The sequence below is a fragment of the Corvus brachyrhynchos genome, unplaced genomic scaffold (assembly GCF_000691975.1).
Source record: "Corvus brachyrhynchos isolate BGI_N302 unplaced genomic scaffold, ASM69197v1 scaffold4, whole genome shotgun sequence".
NCBI lineage: Eukaryota > Metazoa > Chordata > Aves > Passeriformes > Corvidae > Corvus > Corvus brachyrhynchos.
In genome coordinates, this window is record NW_008237878.1 from 4,259,966 (window position 1) to 4,282,871 (window position 22,906).

At 37.3% G+C, this 22,906-nt stretch overlaps 1 protein-coding gene across 17 annotated transcripts in view; it reads right to left on the minus strand.

Moving 5' to 3' along the window:
- The window catches only part of ERC2 (ELKS/RAB6-interacting/CAST family member 2), a 432,041-nt gene that overhangs the window by 75,180 nt on the left and 333,955 nt on the right, over window positions 1-22,906 (minus strand). The window lies entirely within an intron of this gene.

The following is a 22,906-nucleotide window of genomic DNA, read 5'->3' on the forward strand; positions in this document are numbered from 1 at the left end:
TCTCAGCTGACATTGATGGATTGGAGATCACACCTTCAAACCCAGCTGGAGGAATTCCAGTTTTCATAGGTGTGATACCACTATCAGTACTGCTACCACAGTCAAATAATTGACCAGTGACATCACAACCCAAATGGTAAGATTTTATTTGGAGGCTATGGGCTGCCATGTGTTTAATACTACAGTGTACCATGAGGGCCCTTAAAGCATTTCCTTTTAATTTTTTTTCCTCTGTTAGGTGGGTTATTAACTGTATTAGCAGTATTTCCTACTCTGCATATAGGAAATACCTGCTCGTACCAGTAATACCTTGTCAAACTGTAAAAAAAACTAGAAGGAAACTATCCACTATCCTACACTCCATAAATACATCAAGCTCTTAGGCACATAAAAGTGAGACCCTGCAATCCCTGGTTAATACCAGACAGATCTCTGTTACAGTATTTTGGCTCCTTCTACACACACACACCACCATTAAATTTGATTCAAATTAATCCTGCCTAAAATTAAAGTAATGCTATTATTTACTATATTGAACATGAATTCTTACTATGAGAGAAAGAATAAGTAGAAGTGACAGGAATTAGAGACATTTGAAATATAAATATTTGTCTCTTTTCAACATATAAGATTAAAATATAAGATATTTTAAAATCAGTTTTATTTGATGACCAAAAGAACAGTTGTGTACAATGTCTGTTGAACTCAACAAGTGTACCACCTTATTTTTTAGAAGAAAGACAATTCATAAAAATACAAATATATTTTATCTTCCTTAGGCTCCATTTTTTGTAAAGTGCTTAGACACAAGAGGTTTTTTTAACTGTATGAATGAAGTAAAAACATGAAAGCCTTGGGGTTTTCTCATTTCAAAGGTAAGAAGTCCAAACCACATTTTAATCCATTCAGTTACACCTCGAGATCAACTCAGTCTAAAAGCCCAGCTAAGTCCATCATTCCACTGATGTTTCATATTTATTAAGTATTTGAAAGATACATCCTTATTTCTACAAAGATTATTTTTAAATAATAACAACTTCAAGAATCCCTTCACTGTAAATATTGAGTTATATTTAGAACTGTAAAGAACTTTCCCTTTTCCCTCTAGAGGACCATATACATCTGAAAACATTTTTATTTATTAAAATTTAGTCATGTCATTTCTGGTTTTTTTGTACCACAAACAGATGCAGAAATGTATAATACTCAGTGTAGACATGTCTAAAAATGAAAGGAACTAGAGTATAAGCCAAATTCTTTCCCAGCATTAATTTCACCCTTTTTTCCTCCACCATGCATTCTTGCCCCTTCTACAACAAGCCTTGAAGTTTAGCAGCTTGAAATCATATGTCTGTCCGTTAAGCTGCTGGTATGTGGAAACAAAGTTTTTAGGAGACCCATAAAATCAAACAAGATCAGACTAAATTATCTGCTGCTGATCTGCACTGATACATTACTGCTAGTCACTAAACCAGTCACTTTGGGTCCTCAAAAAAATTCAAGGGCGGTGAACCATGATGTGCAACCTCACTGAAAGCTAGTTAAGCACATTGTCAGACAGAAAAAGCATTTTCCACCCCCTCTGTTGTCACCCTGGAAAACAGTAACAGTGATAATTACCTCCTTAGCACTGGTAGAGACCAGCTGAAATATTACACCATGAAAGCCCTTCCATTCCACAAACTGATCTCCTACTGACTAGGAATGCATTCAACTATTTTTTAATTCTGGGATAGAAATTATGCTCCCAAACTTGTGCAGAGGTCTACCTGGAGAAAAGAAGGCTGCACTTCAATCACTTTCTCCACGGTCGTGCCTGTGCAGGTCCCTTATCCTACACGCCAAGTATCCGAGATCAGATCAAAATGGGGTTGCTTGGCTTCCATCAGTGCTCCTTTTCCTTTGGAAAGACACTGTGTCAGACACTGCCTTGTTTACCTCCCACTGCAAAGCTGTAACTGGGCAATGGAGTTTTCTCCTCACTCCCCTGCTCTTGCTGCTGCACCACACACACAGAGTCTGTTTGCCTCTTAGGTTTATAATTTTTAAGACAAAAAAGGGACTGCACCACTCATCTACAAATGGTGTTATGAACATTTTCAGATCACCTGCTAATTCAAATTGAAATTACAACTATCTACAAGTGTAGAATTGATCACAACTCCCTTATACTGGGTATTAAAAGCTATGAAGAGGCATGTAAAAACAAAGTGTTGTGTATGTATTTGTGCATGAGCTTCCAGGGAAAAGTCTTGATCCTGGAGTTCAGCAGTGTGTGGGTGGCGAGCAAGTTCAGTCGACCGTACTTTATAATGAAATCCTTAACACTTCTGCAGGTCCTTTGCCCTGTGTAATTACCCTCATGGCTAAAGCCATGAGAAAACAACTGATAAAGCCAAAGAACCTCCATGACATCATACATAACATCTCTTCAAGTGATTCCTTCAACAGATACAGAATTTTTTATTTAGCTCAAATAGTGTATTTTTAATGAAAGTTTGACAGAATCCACCATAAATTTTTGATATTAGTTCTCTTTCCAGTTACAAATTTCTCTCTTATCTGCCCTGTTAATTTTGTGTGTGTGTGTGTGTGTGTGTGTGTGTCTACCACATGCTGCAATTAGTTCCATCACAGTTTTCCAGCCATCTAAGTGGCTATTTACAATTTCCAGTCCCTGAAAATTCTGAGCAGCTTCTGAGCACTTCAGCCCTATTTTCTTCTACAGACATGACTGATGGTTTTGTCTGATTTATATTCTTCCTTCACTCATCAGACTCCTTTAAATTCTGCTTCCTGCAAGAGTGTATTTCTGATTTCCACATTCTCTGTTCCTGCTCTCACTTTGAAAAATATCACTGGAAAAAGCCTCCTACCCCTGCGGTTTCCTCTGTTATACTTATTATACGGTGAAGTACAAAAAGGCCACTGGCATGTCCTGGTTATGTAGGGCTTATGATTTAAAATATGACAGTTTGTAGGTTAAAGGTATAACAATAGCTTTGAATCACATTCCTAATCATGAATCTTGCAATCTGCCATCTCTCCCTAATATTGAAATATCCACCCTTGTTATTAATACCCCAGCCTTTTTATGGACTCAATTTAATTACCAACATTCGAAAAATATTTTGGCTCTAATGAAATTAAATTTCTTTATTGTTGTTCCAAGAGATATATCCTCAAAGACTCCAAAACCTTTGGCTATGAAAATAAGCATCTAAGTCTTTGATTCTTTGGATACTTATCTTCTCTGAGTACATCAAGGAAAATAAGCAAATAAAAAAATAACCCAACTTTGAACTGGTATGCCTGAGACCTTTAAGTAGAAAACAACAATACTTGACTGAGGTATGTTACAGTAAATACCCAAACATCACAGATACAACACCATGGAGATGCTTAGAACAGGGGAAATGAAAGCCACTATACACAACAATTCCATGTTAATTCTCTCTAAATACATGAAGCATCTTAGAAGTCAATATGATGCACATTAGATATATGTCCTTTTTTCCTATTCTGCCTTTGATCATTAGAATATCTTTTATTTTTTCTTTCTAAATATAGGGTTGAAAGTAAAAGCGACAATCACAGATTGGTTTACAAAAAAAATTATCAGCCAAGATCTGTGGAAACCTTAGAAAAATTAATTTTCTCAATGCCTTGTACTAGCATGGTGAGCCCCCTGCATTTTCAGTACCATTGTCAGCAGTTATGAGGCAGGGACAGTAACAAATTGGGAAAAAAACCCCAAACTAATTCCACTCCTAAATTCTGGAAGTTTTTCCCACATCGATTTTTTGTGGGAGACATCACTTAGAGGAGGCACAAAATGATCCAGGACTAAACAACATGCTCAATAATCCAAACTACATATTAATAGCTCTGCACAGTGAATACCTTCAGTGCACACAACAAAGCCAAGGGACCTCGTTAAGCTGGGAATCTCAACTGACCAAGCTCAGCCTCTTGTTTCAATAGTCCTTTCCTGTGTCCACGTTTTTCACTGTGAGGAATTATTCAACCATCTGTAAAAATGACAGCTATGATTATAGTATTCTTCTGACATTGCAAAAATTAGCAGTCCTTCCGTGGTTTATTAGATAAGGACTGACTTATCTTCTGTTGTGAGCAAACATTTAGTGTGCTTACAACATACAAACTGCAGACTACTATGAACAAGTAAAAAAACTACCCCTCAGAGACAAAAAGCCTAAACAGCAAAACTGAGTGACTCCTGGCAATTTAAACTTTTAGAAATAATACTATTTCTACACATGCATACCAAAAAAAAAGGTGTAGTGGGTAATGACAGCTTCTGGAAGAGATATTCAAAGTATCTATTTGCCCCGTGCAGCCAAAAGTAATAATAATTGAAACTTTATAAGAAACGTGGGAAATCACCTGCTCCAGAGCAAGAGAATGCAATGGCTCTAAGGGTGAGGATGCAGCTTTACCAGCTCTCCAAAGGCTGTCACAATCCTAAGAAATTGTGGGGTAAAACTTCCCCTTCTCTCTCTCTCTCCCCCAAAAAAGGATCTGCACAAGAATGGCCAAGAACAGCTATTTTATAGAATTGCTTTCAATAAACTTCCCTGAGTGCACATCTCCTGATTTGTGATGCCCTGTGACTTACTGAAAGTGAAAATTCAAAATCACACAGATCATAACATTCAGAATTAGTGATTTCCATTACAGTTGTACTTATAATCCATTCAAGGACTTCAGCGCCTTTTGTCCAAATTTTTACAACTTCAGATAAAACTATAAAGGAACAAATAAAGGAGAGATGAATAGGAAGATAAAGCCCTGATCTGAATGAGTATTTATCAGCTTTGTTCTTCACTTGACCCTCTTTTGTCAGACAGAAGTTAAAAGCCTTTAAGGATAATTATTAGGTATTTAAAGGGAGACATGGTGGTGAGTTTACAGATTTGTACAGAGCTTCCCCTCACCTTGAGGAGATATGAGAGAAACTGATGGTGTGATCTGCTAAGCCATCGGGACTGAATGCTGACAAAACCTGGAGAGGACACCAAGTTGCTACAGCACTTCTACTTTATTTCTTCTGTGCTCAGGAGAAAGCCAAGTCGTTTATATTAAAATTCAGATATATAGGTCTGTAACAGAGGCAGCTCACTATAAACTGTCTCAGTTCCTAGAATAAGTGCACCAGGCCCCAAACATGAACAAGTTAAAAGAGATAAGTTTGTCATTGCATTAAACAGCTTGGATATTCATAGCATCTCGCCCTGGGGGAGATGGAAGAGCCGTTGATACTGGAAGAGATCACCCAGTAACTGTTCTAGTAACAGGAGAACATACCTTTGAAGAACAAAAGCAGCTGTTTGTACTGCTGTGAAACCTGACATGCACATCTGGGGCTTCATACAAAAAGACATTTTATTTGTATTTCATACAAAATATATTTTATTCCAAATTATTTACCTTGTTCAGTAGGGACATGTATTCAATTATTATTTTGATTAAAGAAGGAATGAGGTGCCTTAGAACTGAAAAGCATTCATTTAAAATCACGCAGTTTGATTTTGGTAACGTTTTTAAATACACAGCTTGGACAAATGCAAATGTAAGCTGCCATCAAGCACATCCCAGCAACCTTATCTGCCAAGTCTCATGTGCTAAACATGAAATTCATTCTTTTGGCCTCATCTCTCCTGCTGCAAGAGCTCATGCATTTACTGCATGGTGCTGTTTCCTCTCCCCAAATCCATAACCTGATATGCTGCACACCACTGACAGGATGACCAGCCAAGTTCATCCAGCAGGACTTAGATGGCAGTGGGGAAGTGACCAAAGCAGTTCACGCGGCTGAAAAAGCGTGGGGCCTGCATGGGCTGGGCTCTCTCTGTCACGGGAGGAATACCCATCTCCCTCCCTCATACAGCTCACATGTTGGGATTCCAATAAACTGAGAGGACTGGAGCATGTAGGAGGGATTGACATGTGGAAAATCAAATATGGGGGGGAAACACTTCTTTTATGATGCACAAAACCCATTGGTGTGGTCAACAGATGGAATGTAGCCAGATGCTCATTACAGCAATGCTATTGACATTGCTACAATTAAGGTAAGAGTCACTGTTTCCACTGTAAACTCCTGTTTGCAAGACCTTATAAATTGGCCGTAAAACTTCACTTCAGGCAGAACCTTAACACACGAGGTCTCAGCATTAAAGTATGTTTCACATATATTAAAAAAATGGTGTGCCTTTCAGATTACATGGTAGCTCAAAACAGGTTTCCCATTCTTGTTCTAGTATTCTCTGCACTCCTTGCACTCAGAAAAACCTTTGTGTCTACTGAGTAGAATGATGGAATTTTCCATTCTAATTACAATTTTCCACAGTTGGGAGCAGCTCCATTTCTTATTTTACTATCGCATTAATAAGCTCAGTCGTTAGCTTTGGAAAACTGGTTATCATCTTTTGAAACAGTATTTGTAATTCACAACACCTCCTATATATTCATTTAACATAATCAAAAGGATGCATTATAGTTTTTTAGTCTATTTTCCTCACATAAACACTCTCCCCCAGTGAAAAAAAAAAAAAACAGCTAGTTAATACAGTATGTTATCCTTTGTCCCTGAAGTAAGAGGGGAAAAATTTCCTTGGATTTCAACAGGAGCAGATCCAAGCTTTCAAAATACATGGGTGCATAACACTATAATTACTTCTTATTTATGGAGTGCTGACAGTAGGCTCAGTGCTGTGCAAACAAAAGAAGACATGGTCCCTGCCCCTTGGGGCTTGCAATCTGAAAACACAACAATTGAGGAACATAAAACATCAAGTGGTGATACAGTCCACAGTTGAACACTGGCGTGCTTGTTTTCCCATAAATAAATCGCTTTTTAAGGGTGGAGAGAAAAGGGGCAGATAGTCTTCTTCAATTTGCTCTTTGAGAGAGGATTTGAAAGAATTCATATTCCTAGCACCCTGTCTTCCAAATCTCCCACCAAATGCGACTGTGAGAAAAACAGTATATATATGTACTTACTAGACATTACTACAGAAAAAAATGAAGTTTGTATTCCCTTTAGAAAGCTACTGTGTATCTGCATTGAAGAGCACACATCATGCTGTTCCTGCACAGAATACAACTGCACAGCTCCTCACAGCTGGGACTCTGACCAGAGAAGGGACCTCCAGCAGGGCAGGATACTGCGCTTCTCAGAAGAGATTTTGTGCTTGGGAAACTCGGACTGAGATACACAAACCCAGTGCATTTTCTCTTTAAAGAACAACTGCAGGCAGGTTTTCTAAAGCTCAGGAGTGACACTGGTCTCACTGCTCCAAGACAGGGCCCATTTCAGCAGCCCTCCAGGAGACAGAGAACATCTCATTCCATTCCCTCCCATGCACATTCCAGTGATGTTCCCAGCAGACACAGAGCCAGACTCACCCTATACTAGAGAGCAGGTTCTGGGTTCAGAACAGTAGTTTTAAACTTAATCATACCAGCTGTAATTCAAACATTAGTGGAAGGCCAACCACTTCTTTCTCCTGGTTTTGTCTCCTCTGGCCAGAAACAGCTATACCATGGGCCCTGTATGTCTTCCCACAACCAAATTAAGAGAGGAAAAATGTTGGAAACAGGAAGACATTTTGGCACATGCAACAAAATCCCAACTAAAGTGCTGATGTTAATGCTTCTGAAGCACTCCCCAATTGTGTATATGACAAAATCCAGTCAAAACTTTGTAAGAGCAAGATCCTGCAGCTTGTAAACTCCACAGTGCAAGTGCCTGAGACTACGGCTTTGCATTCTTCACATAAACTTCTTATGACCTGTGGCTTATGGCTGGATACAGTTTTTAAATTAATCCAGCCTTGGTTATTTATCACACTAGGCCAGCGACAAGTTTTTAAAAAACTATTCATTAAATAAACATTTACACTGTTACCTTAATGGACTGTAATGTCTTCACATAATTACAGGGTGGTGGTTTTGTTGTGGGTTTGTTTTTTTTTTTTAAGATCAAGGCCTAAAATTTGACCTATCCTAGAAGTGATCCTCCTTTCCATTTATTTATTTTTTCTACCCTGCTTGTCATTGATGAAATCAAATTAATGAAAGGCAAGTGATATGAGTAACAAAAGAACCGAATTAACGTCTAGGGAGTACTATAAAAAACTATACATGAGAAATAACAACAATAAAACATTATCAAATAATGTGCAAGGTTATTTATTTACTGAAATGACGCCCCAAGGGGAATCCTGGGGCTTGGAAAATGAGCACTTTGTGACTGAAGGGAAGGATGTTGGTGGAGGGGAGACAACATCCCTGCCCATGGCAGAGGGACAATGACAAGACCTTTGAAGGTCCCTTCCAACCCAAACCATTCTATGATTCTGTGATAAAGAACCTATGGCAGAATAACTCAAATTTGCAGGTTTTCTCATCCAAATAATGAAATAGTGTACTAAATAAACTTTGGTATAATTACAGTCGGGTTGAATATTTCAGAAAACACAGTGGAAAATCAAGGGGGAGAAAAGATGAAGCAGCATTTAATTTTTCACTGCCCAACCACAGTGAAGTCGAATTTGTGCTGACTGCACTTTGCAAACAGAAACGTGAAAGAAAATGTAAGTGAGCACCCTCCCTACATCCACACTGTAAAACAAGACTCTGAGAGTTCTTCCTCCGCTATCCCCCAATATTATGATTAAACCCACTTATGCTACTTAAGACATCTCTGCACTGTTACTACATTCAGAGGCAATGAAGAGTGTTATTTACACACTGAGTGGAGGTGGATGTAGATGGTGTCTAGAAATATAAACTGTCATGAGGGACATCTTAACGATAAAAAATGAGATTTAAGTCAACACAGATAAGACTCTATCCAGACTTAACTACAACCCATTCACAAAGAGGTATTTGCAAGCTAAGTATAGATTGATTTTTACCCTGAAACTATTACAGAATCCTTAAACAGCTTGAATAGCAAAGAAAGAATGGGAAAACACGTGGGGGGATTGAAGACACAGAAGATGCTTTGTGCCCTGTGAGTGCATTTGCTGTGGCTGTGCACACACTGCAATCCACAGCCAGGTACAAGAGCTACACGTGAATCCTCCCCTGCTCCTGCTGGCCACTGTCCCCTGCTGTACAGAACCTGCCTCCTCCTGCTCCTGGCAATGGTGTGCTGGGGATGAAGGTCACTACATTCTGCTGACCTTCTATATTGTGGGGGTTTTTTTCCCCTAAAAAATTCTGTCTCTGTTGCATTCCTTACAGACACTCCCCGTTAGAAACAGTTGTTCATTCATGCAATATGCATAAATGACTAAGATAAGCATTGGGGAAAGATTCGTTAATAAGCAAACAATGACTACATCAAACCACTTTAAAAGAAAACCACAACAACCATTTGGTCATTCTCTTGTAAGAACACATGAAATAAGCTCATGCAAAATTCATGCCTACAGACTTGCCAAATACCGTAAGTTGAGTGTGGGTTTCACACATCTAAGCAAAGCAATTTAACTGTAATTTTCAAGACTATTTTTAAACCTCTAACATCAGACTAAATTCTGTCATATTAAGATAAAAGAATCAGTAAATAAAGAAATCTGTGTAAACTGTATTTTTTCCTAAAATATTTTTTGTTATTTGGAAGACCTACAAAATTCAGTGTTGTAATGAGGCACTTCTCAGTTTGCATCATCTCAGACGTCTTTTTCTCTTCCATGCTAGAGGATTGTCATGGCAAGCCAGGGAGTTTGCTGTGACTTCTATTGTTTTTATTGAGTTCTGCAGGACCAAGGCTTTAAAGTATAGGTCACCTTTTGAAATGTAAATTACAGTGGATCAATGCCCGTCACTTATTTATATTTTTTTGGCTTGTTTAAGTTTCAAATCCTCTTTTCTACAATTGGAATGGCCCATTATGTAGAACTAATTCTATTTCCCTCTACTTTGACTTCACTCATTGTGTTGCTCACTTTCCCCTGAAAAGCCTGTACGTATTTATGATTGTGACAAACTGAAAAGTTTCTCTGTGTTTAAAATAATGGATATTTAAATCCAATCCTAGTTTAAGTGTAAGCATCTTTAATACATTTAAACTTAAAAATATTTAATGCATTTCTACGTAAAGACATCTGTTGCCAGGGATTAATCTACCAGTGAAAGAAATGTTTTATTAATGCCAACTGAAAAGCAATTGACTTAACTACCTGGAACAGGAGACAAAACTCTCTTACAGAACCCCCTTTTTTGCTCCTTGCTGGGGTTGGCTCAGTCACAGGGAAAGGAGGAATCTTATCTTTTCTTTGATAAAAGGCTATTGCAGATACCCTTCTGATATCCAGGAAATATCATGTCTTATGAATAGGCACTTTGTTACTAAAGTTCAACTTCTGGTTAGAAATAACTTTTTAAATGCTATGTATAAGAAATGACAACTGAAATCTATCTATTCAAAGAAAGACTAGTCTGAATGATTTACAGCTGGCAATGATGGGAAAAATCCATTTTTGTTATGCTGAATCAGTAAAGACATGACAGGGTGAATTTGTATTTGACCTTTAAAGGATGGGTTATGTAGGTAAAATGCAAGGACCTCATGTTAGTGAATTGTTTAGAGGAAGCAAAAGCCTCTGATTGGTTGAACACATCAGTAGTCCACACTCCTTGGACTATTCTTTGTTTGTTTTAGCAGCATCTTCCTAAACCAGCACAAACATGCAGTAACTCTGAACATTTCACTGGATGCCAGTGGACAGAATTTTATAATTGCCTTCAGTTTGTTGGCTCTTCTGCTAAAAGTGGACATCCTGCCTTCCTATGTCCCCTCTCCCCGAGCCTCCCAGGCACAGACTGCAGTTCCCATCATTGACCTTTTTTGGCTTCAATATATGTTTGGCAGCTGGTGAGCTGGATAAACTCCCTGATTCAACAAAGCAATCTTTTTATTTTTTTGGTAAGGGTGTTAGTGTTCAGCCAAATCTGTAGGCTGAGCATGAGTACTAATAATGGCAAAAAGGTCCCAAGAGTCAGGGAAAGGGCAGGAGCATCCTTCACAGAAGCACCAGTACACTTAGACCAGCTTTCACATTTTGTATTTCCCATATACACTGTTCTATCTCTCCTTTTTCATGCATAATTGCTGCCTTCTGAGAGGAATTTTTTGGTTGTTCATATCACATGGCTATAAAATACCAAATTAATATTAATTAGAATGTTTTTCTCTCCTATAAATATTAAAGAAGTTTTCAAGTTCCTTTGATTTCTATGTTATGAAGGTAGGAAAATGGACAAGGCAGGCTATTGATAAAGGAATGTAAAGCTCCTCTTTAGGTAACAGATTCCAGTTAACAATAACTGCAAAATTACTGTAGCCTAAGAGCTGGATAACACTGAATTAGTTACTATCATCTATGATCTGAGGTCCTAACAGACACTCAGTAGTACTCTATAGCTGGCCAGTACAGTATTATTAGAAATCTAAAGAGACAAATCGAAGCAGAGAAGACAAAATTCAGGGTTTGCTAAGAGAGCAAAGAGGTTCATTCACAGGGTTCTTCTGACTTCTCTAATAAATTCACATCCCAAAGTGTATTGGCACACGTGGCGTCACCAGGAAGTTATGTGCAAAATTCCCTTCACAGCAGCTCAATCTCACATAGAAAAAGGGTATTTAATGATCTGTAGATATGCAAGATATACAGGTAAGAGTGATTCTTAAATTCCCTGTTCCTGACTGACTGCTGATGAACTAAAGTCTCTTTGATACAAGCTCCAAGTTCTCCTGCTGAGAAGGCTCATTTAAATTTAACTTGTGATGCCAGCAAAGACTTTTCAGTTACATCTGGTACTTTATTATGATCTCTGAATCTTTGCTTCACCTTTGCTTGCATGAAAGGCAGATAGACAAATGCAAAAAGTATTCTTATTTCTGTACTAGCTGTCTGTATGTGTCTACAAATTTCACTGACCATATACTCTGAGGTCTTGGTAAAATATCTCAGTCCAAACAAGCCTGATCTAACTCTGAAGTCAGCACTGCTTCAAGCAGGAAAAAGCAGGAATGTCACCTTAAGTAAAAATCTATTTATGCTACCATATAGTGGAAAATTTATACAAAATATTAATTGCTAAGTTTTATGTAAAATTTTGATTTATCCATGAAATCTGTCTGAATAGGACCAAGTGCCACAGCACTCCAGAGCATTAATCAAGTTTGGCTCAGGAAACATTTATTCCCCTTTTTCCTTCAATGAACATGCCTTTAAAAGTGATTTGAGCTGCCACTTGGTTGTGAAGCGCCCTGACATGAGGATGGTTTATGTACAACTGCCTGTTCTCTGAGAACATAAATCAGCAGTAATTTTTTGGATATTACTCTCTACGTACACGTGCACTATTCAAGAACTTTATCTGAGGAATTCCCTGGAGCTGCTTCTTACATGTGTGCATGTCAGCTTTTCCCCTTAAGCTGCGCTACTCCTTTCCTGCAGCACCACCTGAACCTTGCCTGTCAAAAATTGTCACTCCCATGTAACACAATCCCAGCTAAAATTCACATGCAAGATGTAATCTCAGCAAGCCACTTGGAATCATCTCTGAAACACGTAAAAGCCTGCATTCTTCCAAGGGAAGGAATCAATACGATAACAGTGTCTCAGACGGATGTCTAATCTGTCCACATGAGAACCTGCCAGGAGAACACTCACCCACAGTGTAAGATTAAACCACCTTTATAATCTGTCATTGGAAGGAAGAGGCATTCATTCATTTTCCAAAGCTTCTCTTAGACTCTCAGTTAAACCTATCACTTTTGCATGTCTGTGTAGAAACTCAGAAACAAAATGAATTGCAAAAAGTAAAAAAAAAAATCCAATTTTGTTCACAAATTCCTGTTTAGTTTTGTCTCTAAAAATCTACTTCCATTCATATCCTTCCTCCAGAACAAGTATATAAGGTTTAACCATTAAAACAATATATCAAGAGCTCAATTTTCTTTAAATTGTGCCAATTTTTCGTTCAAATTAACAAATACATATCTGAAAATATAAGTCACCTTTCTGCATTAACACAGATCATATGTCCAAGTAATTATTGACGGTAATACAGAAAACATGATATTTCCAAGACAAACTTCAAATCAGGAATCCAGTTATCAGCTTTTTTTTAATTCAGGCTAGTTAAAGTTCCACATGAAATAGCACAAACCAACCAAATAGCCAGCCATATCTTTAATCATTAAAAAGCAAGTATTTCCAAGAAAATATATCTACAGCTCAATGTAACCAAAAATATAATTTCATGTCTTCTGTAATGAATTATTTCTAATTTTACTTTAGAAAATCCTTTGCACTGACATTTTTCTCATTACTGTTCTTTAAAGGTAAAAAAATATGCCTCAAAATCTACCTCCTGGGAAGCAGAGCTCTCTACGTTGTCTCCCCACAAGAAGAGGAGAGGGTTAAATTAATTAAGAAAGAATTAAAGAAAGACAAGTCAGTGGCTAAAAAAAGGCTTTCTAGAGGAACTAAATATAAGCTAATTCTGACAGCTCTGCTAATCACTTGATAAATCATCTTCAGGAACAATATTAGGGCATATGACAGTAGTTTATCTTCGTAACATCTGTCATCCAGACGGGTATCCACCCATCCTTTAAACAACATATACATGAACCAAGACACTTCAAGCCACACTTCATTTTGGGTAAAATCAACAAAAGTTAAATAAAGCTAGCAATGTGATTCAATAGTTTAGGAAGAAAACTAAAACATACTGACTCCAGCAAAAAATACAATGGAGACTTTTAAGTGAAGCAGAATATCAAGAAAATGACTGCCTAAATTAGATTTGACCCTAAAGAGCAATACTTCCCTGAAAAATGTGGTAATTTGAAGATAAGCTGAAAATGGTGACACACCTCCTATGACAGCAAACAACCTAACATATTCTTTTTTCAGAAGCAGTGTTATCATCATGATTTCACAATGAGTAAAGCAATATACTGGCATAAAAAGGAGCTGGCTTGAATTCTGCCTGGTCAGACCAGATGTCTCTCTCATCCCGTGCATCCTTCACAGCACTGTATAACCCCGCTGCTGTTTTACCATCACTTAAACTATATAGGCAGCATTTTTTTACTCACTAGGAAGCATCAAACTTTTATCTTTATCTGTGACTCTCGTAGTCAGCACAGCAGATGTAGTGTCCCCTAGAATGCAGTTTGGAGATTTCCAGTCAGGGCTCATGCTGCTGTAGGTCTATAAGCACGGAGCTCTAATTCCCCAGAAACAATCTTCCCCCCAAAACTATCTATGCCTTCTTCTAGCACAAAATACCAACCCCAGCTTCCACTCTGAGCCAAAGGCACACCTATGTAACATAATGTAATACCTTGCTTTTATTAAGGTGTTAACCTACACCTGAATGTTCGACCATCACCACCAGAAGCAGCACAGCTTTGCAACGGGATGTACATCCTGGGACAACTCGCTTCTCTACTGTCACAAAATTTTGTCTCCATAAGGCATGAAATCCTTGAAATTCTGCATTAAATTCTGCATTCATTATGGAATCACAGTTTGTGAGCATTAACCTTGAGAATTACCTAAATTCCTGTTCCAATAAGAAGACAGAAATTAGTAACTTGCTGGAAGAACAAACTGTTGTCCTTCACTCCACCTAGGGGGAATTTTTCTGTGGTCTTTATTTCAGGCAGTACAAAAAAGCACACAGTAAGCATCTTTCCTTGCTCCAAGAAACACACTGAAATATCAGTTCCATTTCATTAAGATTGATCCTATGGGAATAGTGCAGTTACCCATGGCAGAGGCTACCTGGGAAAGTGGGCTCCAGGTAATACTTACAGATGTCTTGCTTATTCCAACAGAATAGGGAGTTCACAGACTGTGCAGCTGTATCAATTCCTAATGATAAAATCCAGCAGGATGCTTTTCCTAAACCCTAAAATCAACAGTGTATCACTTTCCTCTAAGGATCCCTGTTATAACTTATCCATGATGCATAAGGTTTCTTGTATTCTGACGCACATCTGCTTCTAAGTTTGTTCTCAGTCACTCCTCCATACTGTGCTCTTTGTTAAATCATCAAAAATCCCTGATTTGTGTTTCAAAGGAAGCACCATACTGCTTAAAAATTATGCTGAAAGATGAACATCATAGATGATCCTACTAGCATGAAAATATCACTTTGATTCCATGGACTTCTATTTTCACAGTTTAAGACACAAATATTTTCGACCAGGGAAAAAGCAAATAGAGGGAAAGCAAATGAATGTGGTATCAATGCTACTGAGAATATTTTTTTTTTTAAAGCACCACTATTATTTATAGCTCGGAAAATAAAAACCAGAGACCAACTGAGGTGTCAGTTTTTTAATTCATAGTATGACAAAATGATTACCAGGTGTCAATCCAAGTATGCAGTCGATGGGCTGGATTCAGAAATCAGGTGGGAAGTTTTGCAAACTGCTTTCAGAAATTGAGATGGATTAATTTATCCCCAAGAAGTGAAGTCCCACCAGAAAATGCTACCCAGCCATATATGCAACAAAGACATGAAAACAGAGCCTTTCAAGACTGGTATCACACCTAGGAGCAAAGCAGGGGCATGGTCCTACACTGGGTGGCAAAGTTACATAGACAAAATTTCAAAATGGAATTTCAACCTTAAATTCTAAGGCTGACTCAACTTTGGAAATAGCAAAAAAACCCCAGATATTTCTTAAAACAAGGTGGGAGTTCTATCAATAATAGTGTGAATTGCTTTTTACACTAAAATATGCAAACAAAATAATGGGATTTTTTACTCACTTGGATAGAAATATAATGTAATTTAAAAAATTGAGACCTGCTTTCCACAATACAATGGATTTAGGTACTCCACCTAGCAATCTCCTTTCAACACCTTTAATTATTGCTATTATATAGTTAAATTACAAATTTGGAAGATATTTGTTTATTACTGAAGAAGATTCAAACTAATTCAAATTTCATTTTTGTTTAAGAAAACAAAAAGAGGCACTTGCTCCATCTTAGCCCCCCACCTAGTAAATAAATAAATAGTATTTTTATGTTATGGCAAGTTGCCAATGCTTAAATTGGCCTCCTTGAGAGGCTGATAGAGCTGTTTAGTCACTACCATTTTGTTTGAAAAACTGAATGAAAACCAGGGAGGCTAAAAATGTCTTGGTTTACATTCACTAATACATAAGAGAAAAGAAATAGTGATAATGGATACAGTGAGTGTAGCTATACCTAAATAGTTTAGAGTCTGTCTCCTTAAAAACAATGCAGAAGGAAAAAAAGTCTGAAAATCTCTTTGCAAACAGGGATGTTCTAATTGCTTCTCATGACGCTAATTGGTTGGAAGTGACACTGGAGTGTCTCAAAAATGAACTAAAGTCTTATTAAAATTTTAAAGGATTTAAAATAGAGCACAATTTCTTTATGTCCTCTAAATTCATTGTAAATTCTTTGCTTTCCTTTTTTTGTCTCACGGTTTTTCACCAAACACCTCAGGACTTTCCCACTATGGGGGCTCTAGTTCACTCCTTCTTTTCATTCCCCTTAAAGCCTCTTCATTTTTTAAAGTTTAAAGATAACAGGCTCTGGGAGCCCCAGAAAGGAGCAGAAGGAAGAGCCTAGAGTAGGATGCTTGCTTGAGATTTGTTGTTCACTCTGTGCAGCTACTCACATTCTTGAGTGTACTGCAAATTTAAAACACCAAAAACTTATATATTTCTTATTTCAATTGCAATAAAAAAATTAGAAACAGATCATCATGGAGAGAAACAAAACCCTAATGCAAACAAGTTGGTTTTTTTTTGGTTGGTTTTTTTGACTGCAACTGAATATAAAGTTTTGTTATTTTGAAAATGTTTTTACGTGTTGAATTAAAGCTGAAACACAATTTCAAATGCGGCAAAACCTGGTCTAGAGATGAACTGAAAAATTTACTGGTTCAATGTCATGGCAAGAAAATTTGGCAATGATACATATTTTTTAAAGTCATTAAAAAGCTGGGAGATTAGTTTCTCACCTGATGTATTGTTTGGAAATACACCTTACCAGACCCATTTATTCTTAATGCAATTTAAATGACATCCAGTGGATTTAAGCAGACACTAGAAGCATTTTTAAAAGAATGCCATTCATCATTGTGCATAACCAAAAATCAAATGAGATCAGAAGAAACCAGATCTGACCATTTCCTTAGCCCTACTTATATCCTAAAAATCTTCAGTATCTGCCAGAGCACTTGGGATCATATCACCTACAGATTATCTGTCCACTCTACTTCAAAGCATTTAAAATTAAGAGACAGAAAGTTTCCAGTAAATTTTCGTGTTCCTTATCTTCATCAGTATTTTACATCAGTAAGGCTTACTTCCCATTGTGGGGAACACAGAAGCAAACTTGCTATAAGTAATTGTTAATTACAAGTACCACAAATTACAAAATGGCCTGTGAAAGAAGCTGCCTTGGCAGCAATTCTGAAAACTGAACCACAGTTAAGAGAATTAATCTGCTGCTGAATGTGGTCTTACAAGTGCAGCTTTGGAAATGAAGATAAAAGAAACTACTGCTGGCCAACCACAAATCACTTCAAATACCCCAAAAAAAAAAAAAACCAAAAAAACAAAAAAACAAAAAAACCAAACAAACAACAAAACATCAAAAAGGCAAATCATAATCATAAGGAATGACTAGAAAAAATTCTACAGAACTACTAACTACTAGCAAGGGTCAGATGATGTCCCCTTATTCTGTGCCTTTTATTTTACAATGACATGGGTGTATTTTTTCTCAAGAAGCAGAGCTACGTGAAGAAAAATTTCTTTAGATTTACATGACTTGTAAGATTTTAATTTAAATCAAGTACAAAGCTCAATTTCAGCATCCCTTACTAGCAGCCATGTTACAAAGACCAGCAAATTGGGAGGTAAAGCTGCTTTAGCAGTGATGCTTATCTGACTTCAGCACATCTTTCTTCATGTTTCAATCAAAGAACAGCTGCTGTCATCCTCCTGAGAAAACAGTGATAGCAGAACACGGAGCCAGCCTTAAAACCTGCTAACACAGGAGCCTTGTTGTGGAAATAACTCATCTGCCCTTAAACTTCACACACAGCAAAGCTTGTGACTGAAGTGAAAGGCTGGAGGTAGCTGGAACATTCTTTCAAAGCCTTGTGCTCCCTTCTCCAGAAGGATGGCTGGGAGCCAAGACAAGACCTTGTTCTCCAGCTGATGCACCTTGATCTCCAGATAACCACAGGGATGGTCTGTCAGCAGCCAGCCTGTCAGAGTGATCACAAACTACTAAATCCATCAGTGCCCCATCAAAAACCTTTAAGACAAAGCATGGTGTGTCTTAACATTGACGATAATATTAACAAAAAAATATTTTTTAAATAAACTAGTGTTTCCTACCTTTAAACTGCTATTTGGTGTTTCTTTGTTTTGACTGACAACAGTTTTGTGTGGTTTGGGGTTTTTCAATAGGTTCAGTATTGTTCAGTGAATTATTTGGAGAAACATGTCCCTTTAGGAAAAAGATTTAAAACATAGCAGTTTCAGTAAAAATAATGTTCTAGATCAAATGCAGTAATGAAAACAAATCACTTTAATGGTAGGATAGTGCATTGAGATGTCATGTCCATGAGAGAAAGGAGGGAATTTCTTGGACTTGCTACCTTAAACAAGGATCATCTGTAGTTTTTTATTTGGTGCAGACGAGAAGAAAGTGAAAGTTTCGTAAACATAACACTTCAATTGATCTAATTTTACTCAGTTTTTATATGAATGAGATCTGTGTACTCTTTAAAGCATAGTCACACATTTTCCTTAATACATGCAAAATATTAAAGTCCTCAAAAGTTATATAAAATTTACAACTAAGGAATGAATTAATTTTAGGAGGCCAAGTACCATTCTCCTCTCAAAGGAAGATAGGGAAAATGAAAAGTGAAAATCCTTCTAGGATTTCACATCATTCCTACAGCTTCCAGGAAATAACTGCTAATACATAAAATCTCTGAAGATTTAAACAACAAACCACAAAGACCAACAAATCAACCTTCAACCTAACACAACTTTTACTGTATATTGACCTTCCTCATACAGTTGTTTCTTTGCCTTGATAAATAAAACAGAATATTAAGCACGCTGCATACTGTACCTTTGTTAACACGAGAAATTCCCATGAAGAAATGTGTGTGAGGAACGCCTCAGACCTGGATGTGCTCACTTTGCCAGTTGCTAACCACTTTGGTAAGTAAAACTTCCTGCCAATACGAACAACTCGATCCTTTGGGGGGAACACTGGCACGCTCTGCCTCATCACCCTGGCCCTCGCACCACACAGGCAGCTAAAGGGACATTCAGGAGCACCTATTCCAGCACACACATGCTCTGCCTAACCCCTGGAGGAACAGCAGTTGGGGTATTGCTGCTGAGTGTGTCCTTTATAAGCCCTTCCTTCTTTCCCTGCCTCACAGAGGATGCTGCTGGTCAAGCTGGTCTCACAAAATAATAAACACTATTTGACTACGCCTGCAAGAAACATGCAACCCATACAGCTCAAAATGCAAATTAAACGGGATGGGTAAATGCCAGATGGATTTGCATTCATGTGGGTTCAGCTCAGGTATGAGTGATTGGAATGATTGACTCTGAAAGCTTCCAGTCACTCTGTGTAAATAAGAATGAATAAAAAAAATTGGCACCACTGCTCCGTGGAAGGAGAGTCAAGCCAACCGGCCAAAGGAATTCAGATCTGGACTTCCTTGAATATGTCAGGATAATAAAATAGTCCATTAAAAATAAATCTTAATCACTAAAGAAAGAGCCATGACATGCGTTCTTTCAACCTCAAATGTTAATATATTTATTTTTCAATGTATGTCAAATTTTCAAGCTTTCAGAAAACAAAATAATGAGAAAATTGCTAATCTAATTAGTACAATATATTTACAACTTAGACTGTGCTTGCAAATATAAAAATAACCCAACAAATCATAGCATATATGTGCAGGCAGTTAATGTGTTTTCTTTGAAGTTGTTGTAAATAGGAAGCAAATGCAAAAATGCCCTTATAGAACCAGGAAGTCGTGCTACAAGGCATCTCATAGTTTTTGAATTATTGTTTTAAATAAGCAGATTGACCAGTTGATTAATTCCTAGTGATGACACTGCAGGTATCTTGGGGGTTTTTTAGCTCAATGGCCATATTGTAATTTATTGAGTGCTAGATAACCTACCAGATTCTTACCTGGAAACTCAATAAACAGCACTGTCCTAACCACAAAACCAAAATAGCTGAGTTTATACTTTTAAGACTTCTGCACAACAAGCTGCCTTTTTACTAAGTGGCAAACCCTTGGGAAAACACTGCAGACCTGATCTGGAATCCGGGAGAGCTGATTTCTGCCTGGACATAAAGACAGTTTAAATCTGGTGAATCAAACCCTCTCACAGTTTTTTAGCATTGGGAATTCTTTGATGGTGTATGGGCATTTTGGTCATGTTCTTTACCATGATACAGCTCTTACACCACAGTAATGCAAATTGTGCACAATTCTAAGAAAATCAGAAGGGAAATTTAGTAGCTGTCAAGTGGCAAGAAAGCAGCTATCAAAAGAATATATAAGTACTTATATAAGCATGAGATCCCTTCATCTGCTGTCAATGACAGTTTGTAAAAACAACATTATAATAAATGTAAATGACCATGTCACAGTAATTTAAGGAAATCAATATATTTCAAATAGAGATGTGAAATCACCTGCACCAAACATACTGATGCTTAACTTACATTTGATTCATTTTTTCAATTTGCATGTGTGCACTGGCCTTTGTGTTCAGAAAAGGGGACAAAAAAGGATTTGGACATGTAAGCCTTGGTGCACTACATCATACTGCATTCCAGGTTCATGTTGAGATTTTTTTTATGACATGTTAATTTTGTTTTAAAATGGAATTCTTTCTGCTAAATCTGTAAAGCTTTTGATTATTGACTCTAAGCACAGAGATTTCACATCGTAAAGTTATCTAAACTATGTGCACACCCTACAGATTAATAAGTGCCAAATTCTTCTATTGTTTCCAAATTATTGTCCTGTTTTGGATATCATACAAGCTGTCCTATACAATATAACACTGTCTCTGCCAGAAATTGCTGAAGTGAGTACAAGTGTTCATGACTGACTTCAGCAGTTGCCTTGGAAACTGGCAATAAGGATCCAAAATTCTTTCTCTACCACACACCCAAAATCTTGAGTCATTCCTGATTTCTTTAGAGTAAATCTGTGCACTCTCTATTTTCAGATTCTTTCTAAAATCTCTTCTTCATGTTCTACAGGAAAATAGACAAACAGAAATTAGGATGCATCTGCTTGTTTGGAGGGAGAACAGTAGGATGGATTCCTAGGACTAAACTGCATTTGGAGTGGACTTGAAAGTCTGCCAAGCAGCAGCCCTTGACTGTCTTTGTAGAGTGGAGAGACCAGCAGAGAAGGCAGCTGGCAGACCAGGCCCTGGCTCTTAGAAATGAAAACCATAGTGTCAATGATGCTCCATCCACACTGAGGGAAAAAGCAATTGACTTTATCTTCTATACAACTTCCTACACCTGTCCTGATCCCTCCTTAGTGCCTGAAAATTATCTAGAATTAGTTAAATTCTGTGAAGACTTTTCAAGCTCTTTATTCTACCTCTCACCAAGTGGAAAACAGAAGACAGGGTATTATTAACTTTGAAAAGTTGGGGGGGGTCAATTCAAAAACTCATTAAGTAATAAAAGCAAATTTCTAATCTTATTATCTGTTGTATTTTATGTTCTATATCTAACTGTGTATTTCTAAATCCATTATATATGTCAGAATTCTCCATCCATTAATGGACAATTCTTAAGAAAATAAACAAATTCAAAACCCAATGCAGCCTGCCTAACTCACTGAATTTAGATATCTGACAAGAAGAAAAATCAGATAAGATGTTTTTTCCAGTATAGTTTCAGTTAGATGTGGAGAACAAAAGAACGATTTTTTTGTCTTTTCTGAGGGAGTAGAGCTTTTGTGAGAACAGACAAAAAACCACAAAGAAAGAAGCAAAGTTCTCACTGTCCATGTGATATTGGTAGCTCACGAAAGCAAATAAAAGTATCTGAAACAAACAATATCAGTTACAATACTACTGGTTCAATAGTTAGCTGTGGGTTTTTTTACTTAAAATTTGACCTGTTCTTCAGCTACTTTTTTCTCTATGCTCTGTTCTGTATGTGATTGAAGATCATTTAAGTCACTGTGCCAATTATGAGTATTTCTTACTGCCTACATAGTTTTTGTTGTGCTTTATTGTAGTAACATAATCAATATAAATTGTCTAACTCTATTGGAAGACCCTTTCAGAAGATCCTTCTTTGGGCTGGCAAGATGATGTGTATGCTACGTCTCCATCCATACTAAATCCCAGGCAGTTTATTTTGTATTAAAACTTTTGCATAGTGACTCACCTAGAGTAGCAGACAGTTTATATGTGTCAGTTATTACCTTTAGTGATGAATAAAACAACCGTTTTCTATTCTGAAAGTCAGTTTTCTGCAGGGGCTTTCACATTCATAGCCTGAAGTAATCATCAAAACAAAAGTTGCTTTAGCACTACACAGGCCAAAGGCAGGAGGAAAACCTCCTCCTCCTTTGTGCTCTAGACCTCACCTCCCTATCCTTTCCTGCTTTGAGGTTTCAGCTCTGTGTTGTTCATTTTACAGACCTGCAAAAGTAAATTACAAATAATGGTAATTTGACTATTTGGGGTATCTAACCAAATTAATTAAAACAAACTATTAGAAAAGTTAAATTATGAAATAAGGAAATAGAAGCA